Genomic DNA, 6,431 nt, shown 5'->3' with positions numbered 1-6,431 from the left:
TTAATTTGGATTATACACAGCAGCAATGTCATGCCCCCTACTGCAAAACTTGGCAGGACCCTCCTGAAAAGAGTATTGAGCCTCGGTGAGGTTTTCCTGAGTAAACAAGGGTAATAGGCAAGTTGTAAATTAAAGGTAAGAATGCATTTTTCAAACAGATAAAAAATAATCTAGATTTGAAGCTTTCGTGACTGCAGGAATCCATACACTCTGTTTCTTTCGGTAAAGTCACGTAGGTATAAAATAAGATAAGAAATTATCACGACGTTTCGATTGCAACACAAGCAATCATCATCAGGTGGGAAAAATAAAAATACCCCACAGGAGCTAGGTGGATTGTTGCATCACAGGATTGTAATAATAAGTAGCAGTAGCTGGGGAGGCTTTCAGCCAACAGTAGATGGACCATGGCTTAATGATGATGATGAAAAACACATTCGTAGTCTAAAAAAATCGGTACTATATGCTACATGCGACGTATGGTAGGTTGGTGAATGTATTTATTTGAACCAGGTGACATCCCGCTGAGACAATGTGTGTCTTCTTCAAGCGAGAATTTTGGCAAACTACGAAGGGAACGTACGGAAGGGTCTGGGATGCAGAGGGGAGCAAAAATGCCTTTTTTTAATTATCAACATGAGCCATGATCAATTCAAGGCGTCTTCATCTCTAACGATTCTGGAATATAACGATCCACGCTCCTCCTTCCGATATTTGGAAGCCACTGGAGCTATAAGCACTTTTAAATCTAGTTCAAAGCTCATTTCTTTAGAACTTATTTTTGTGTTTAGGTTGTCCTACCACGGACCACACCTATGATTATCACGGTTGGCTACATACGGTACTTAAGAAGTTCTACATATATGCATAACTTAGTACATATGTAGTGTAACAGCGCCGGCTGGTGGACAGCAGCGGCAACTGTGGTGGACAGACAGGACACACACCGGTGAGGGCGTGAGCACGGTGTGGGCAGAGGGGAGGAACTGGGGTAAGGGTCACAGAGGACTCCATCTGGAGGCCCCTGGAACCTGCTAGCGGGTTTGAGAAGGGAGGCGCAGTCAGGGCGGAGCCAGGCTGCGCTGGGAGCATAAAAGGAGCTGAGAGCGGGGGGCTCAGGGCTGTCGGTTCTGGGAGTGGACTCGTCTCGTCGTTGCTGTCGTTTTGTCACCGTCGTCGCTAAATGTCTCCACTAGATATTGCATTAGGAAGGATAGTAGTTGGCTATCTCAGTCAGCGCCGTCAGTGTTAGATGGCTAGTGTTGTGTACAGGCTAGGCTGAGCTACTGTGGAGAGTGTGCGGACGAGACCGTGAAAGTTGTTAAGAAAGTGCCTCCTAGAAACTCTGTCTCTGAATCGTTGACACTACACATACATCCACCGCGGATCTGGATGACACCTTCCCTTCCCCCTTGGCTGCCATTGATTTTTACCACTGGCTATCATCGCGTCTAGATATGTGTCTGGTTAGGGTTGCCTGCCGCAACCTGTAAGTCACAGAAAAACTGGGACATAAGGGGAAGAATAAGAAGGATTATCTTATGATGCAATAAGAAGGGACACCTACATGCAATTGCATTGCGTACAGTATTCCTAGGTCAATGACAAAAAGGTTAATGTCCCAGGAAGATTTACAGATTTCCCAGGATGGACAACTCAACAACAGGATGTACTGGAAAAAACCAGGACAGGTGGCAACTCAATGGCCTGCCAAAGCCCACTCACTTGACAGATACTAACACTGCTACTACACATGCCGTACAATGTGATAGTTATGAAGAAAAACAAGTTAAACTGATTTCTCGTTGGGATGGACATTGAGGTGGTGCTCATCTCCCTGGAGCCAGTGGTGGAAGTTCCACATTCTTATGGCGGGGAGCGGGGGGTTAGATTTTCAATCTTAGATTATGAACAACAGTTAAGTGAAACCAATCGAAGGAACGTTCACATGAGGAATGGGCGAGGATATCCACAGTGGAATTCCCAAAGGGGGTCTGGGATATGGAGGGTATTCTCCAGATTGTAAGCCACACACCCCCAACTTCCTGCTAGGGGTCAATTAATTTGGCGTCACAAGACATCTGGGCTACGCTGCTTAGGGCAAAGTGTGTCAAGAGTACAGTGTTTGCAAGCATGGGTGTTTCATTTTGGACGCACGAGTGATTTAAAGGCTGGGATTCATCTGGACACGGGGTTGTCTTATTTATACCACTGCAAGGAACTGCCAGGAATAATGGCAATGAAACGCATTAACATCTTACAAGAGTGTTAATGAGTTTCCTGCATATTTGATATGTTTCGTTTGGCAATCAATCGTAAACCGAGTAGCTAATTCACGCGCTGTTAAAATGTAAATGCTCGGATTTGTTTGTCATTTGTATTTTTGACAGGAACTAACGGTTATTTATTCATTGTTTTGCTCAGACGTTTAAAACTGACGTCTTCCTTTGCTAACAGTGACCAATCAGGCTCAGGAATAAGGCAGGCGATGCAATTTCCCTTTCAATGAAAGCAGGGCGGCGATCAAGGCCTCTTAAAAGCAGCACCCCGCAGCTTTGAGAAAGTCGGATTCTAAAAGCGCTACCACCAAATTGGCTCTCTGTGTGCGTGCGTCATAATCGAAAGGTAATTGCAGTGATGTTACTCCACGGTCAACAGCCACGGTTTTTTTCCTCTTCTTAACGTGACGTCAAAAAACATCCCAATTATAGCCTTAACAGACTGTTGGGGCGACTGCTGTTAGCGAGTAGCACATGTGAAGGCCGGCACAGCGCACGATGGGGTGGGGTGGCTAGCACCACGCCCGGCCGCCTTTGTCTCCCCGGCGGCGATGTTTACGCATAGCACCATTGACTCATTTGAGGCTGAGTTGACCTACGGGACCGGTTCAGATAATCGTCACCGGCGTTGCGCGGTGTGCGGGAATCGAACTCGGGTCCCTAAGCTTCGTAGTGCAGCGCGCTGACCGTACACACGCGCACACGCGCGCGCGTACGCACCGCAAAGGATTTGCAGGGATGTTCACAATCTCGTAAAACCTGTCCGACGGTACTGTAAAGCATTCACGCGCAAAAGCAGCAGCAGCGTGCGTGGCGGTGTCCCTGACAGCCAAGTGACCATACAGTGAGCTCTTCATTGTTTCGGATCTTGAGAGTCCATAGTGGTCAGCGCGCACAATAAATCTGCTGACCGAACAGTGGTTCGGTTGGCTCACATCGTGAGAAGGGGTTGTGGTCTTTACCTCCAATCCGCGCTTGTGCGTTATACGGTTACGGTAAAAGCGTTGGGATTATTAGATATATTTTTGCACAAAATAAGCGTGGCCTCGAGTGGCCACGTGTATGGCACATGCTGCAAAGGGGATACTTGCACAGCGCGCGGGCTGTAAACACCATCGACTGTCGTTAGTTCTGCGTGGCAAGGAGAGGCATTTGTGTTGAATCACGGTGGCGAGATGCTAACTAACCTCGCCTGGTGCGCAGGATATCGTGGGGTTCGATCCGACCCTGACACCTGTATATTTGGAACTTGCGTCTGAATGCTGTCTCCCCGACAAACCTGGTCTTCACCTGAGGACGGCTGCTTGCGTTGTGGCCGAAACGTCGTGAGAATGATTTTATTATGTTTTATTTTTATTATTTTATTACTTCCCTTCTACGTGACTTTACCGAAAGAACCAAGAAGATGAATCCCTGCAGTCACGAAAGCTTTAAATCGAAATTTAATGTCAACATGATTATCCACTTCGTTGAAAAAAATAGTTTAGTTTAAATCTCATAGTTGCTCGGAAATCTCATAAATTGTCATGTTCAGCCAGCTCTAGTCGTTTCGGAAGTGCGCTTGAATATGGTCTGAGCACTGACGGATGAAAAAGTAAAAGCCGCAGTCCTGCAATTTTCTGCTCACGTCCCCCGGTCTAGAGAGCCCTTCTCTTAGAGCAGTGTTCTTCACGAGCTTTCAGAGGGAGGGGGACACCATCGCCGATAAGACATCATCAGTGTGAGGGCCGCCACACATTTGAAACCATTGGGGTTTGACAGCAGCACGATGATGGGTGGTGGTGGTGGTGTTTTCACATTTGTGTATTGTCAGGGGCCGCCAGTGGCCCGCGGGCCTCTCAATGAAAGAACAATGTCATCAGAGGGTGCTTCCATGCTGGCCAGATTATGTTTTTTGAAAAAGGAAGGAGTTACCCACACTCTACTTCAGCCGATCGACTTTGTTTTGACCCACTTATGGCTGCTCGGTGGACAGAGCCGGAGCCGGACGGGGAGAGGGGGTTTAAGAACCTTTCCCTGTCGTCTCCTCTGGATTGTCGAGTCCGCTCACCACTACACCACCAGGGCAGTAATATTTGTTTAAAGGATATGGAACGAGTATGAAAACTGTATTATAGTGCAAACGCGTGGATATTAAATGCATCACATTGTATATATGTGAGTAACTTTTCTAATACGATAAGCACATTATTTATTTAAGACCTGACCCGGCTACGTGGTTCAGCAATTCTGCATGGGTAGATAAAGTGAGCATCACTTTCTGGTGGAGTCAACAGTGATTGTCCTATGGATAGACTCGCCCCCACCATAGAAATGTGGAATTCCTACGACTGGCCTAACGCTGTATAGAGAAGATGAGTGCCTCCTCAATCCTCATTTTGAGCGGGAAATTACTTTGACTTTCGATTTGAGACGAGGTGAGAGCCCATTTCCTGGGCCTACTGGTCCACTCTCTTCCTCTGAACACCATTCGTGAGTTAAAAGCGTGAACATTTCTGGGACGCAATCTTACATAACGTAGCTTGGAAATTTAAAGCATCTCTCCGGTGGGCGAATATAAAAAAATGTGAATTATTTAACACGTGGTGTAATTTGTGACTCCACTGAAGGGCACACATTCGGCAAGGTGAGCGAGTTTGCACGCAACAGCAGTACAGAAATTGAAACGTGTAAAAAAAAACTTTTTTTTTACACGCAGCCTGCCAAGTTCTGATAGTTGAAATTGTTGGAGAAAGCTCTTAATCAATGTGACTCCTGGCACACAATCACTGGAAAACAGCATCTATTTTGGTTGGGAGAATTGAAAGACTCGACCAGACAGACTAAAGGCACGTGCCTCTAGTCTGTCTGGTCAACGCACATCTCGTGATGGTTTTAGCGATCATCGGGTGAACAAAAATCGGCTTGCCCATAGTCTCTTCATCACCAGGGTTATATCGCCACCGGATATCGAAAGTGCGCCGAATGTGTCTTAATTCCGTGGCCTGTGCAAGGCCCACCTATTCCGACTTGCATCCCCATAAAATCGATTTAAAAAAAATTTAAACTAGCTCATTACTGATTCATTATTGTATTAATTTTCATTTGCCGCTTACCTTTCTTATCCTATTAATTGCGCACGGTTGTGATTTACTTTGTTCGGTCGGTGTTAGCCGCTGAGGTCGTCAAGGGTTTATTTTTTCATTCCTGTTGCGGTATGCCAGTGAGGCTCGTAGGTTACTTCACTATACTTCACCGCCCTAGTCCGTGCGGGTTAGTGAGCGCAGGGAGCACAGATGTGGGAGCAAAGAATCACGGTATGACAAAAGACTATACCGTTCCGTTGTCATATGCACTGACGCCGTTATTGAGGGTGGATTGATGGAGATGTGTTCATCACTCTTGCAGTGTCACGTGGTATTGAACATATGTGTACATATGTTGAACTTCTTTCACACCGTACGTAGCAAACCATGCTTATCGGAGGTGTGGGACACGCAACATTTGCAAACGTGTAGGCACACGCAACATTTGCCAAATATTCATGGCTGCAGCAGTGCAAGTAAAATAATATTTTTGCTATTTAACATATGGAAATGCATCACTTTTTAATTGCCAAAATGTACAACGTACAACTCTTTTGTCAATCTATTGCTGGATGAAGGCCTTCCCATTCGATATTGGTCATGAGAGGTGTTTAATTGCCCATATTTCACTGCACTCGGTCGGTGCAAATTGGTGATTGTGGGAATCAATACTGGTTCATCTCCAGTATATCAGCCACCACTGATTTAGCTGAGAATTGAACTCAAGTCGGTGCGATAAACACTGCACTATTTCCATCGGATTACAAGTATGAAAATAAATCACACCTCGCAGTGCATGTATAATGTAAATTTACCCAGAAAAGCCTCACAGACCCCCACACTGACATGAGGCACTGGCACAAAATGGAATTCCAGATGGAAAGAAAACATCTGAAATGCAGGAGAGAGAAAAACATTCATCCAACTCTACAGTTCACCTCAAGTTCTTAAGAAATCCACCTCTAAATCTGGAAATGTAAATTTTGCCGAATTCAAGTATCACACATATAAAGGTACAACCTCTCATCTGACACATTCTGCCAGTGTTAACACACACGAGAATGCAAACGCTCTGTTGTGGAGTATC

The sequence above is a fragment of the Lampetra planeri genome, chromosome 10 (assembly GCF_965212315.1).
Source record: "Lampetra planeri chromosome 10, kcLamPlan1.2.h2, whole genome shotgun sequence".
Classification (NCBI taxonomy): Eukaryota; Metazoa; Chordata; class Hyperoartia; order Petromyzontiformes; family Petromyzontidae; genus Lampetra; species Lampetra planeri.
The sequence above is the reverse complement of the archived record's forward strand: the minus strand, read 5'-3'. Positions refer to the sequence as shown.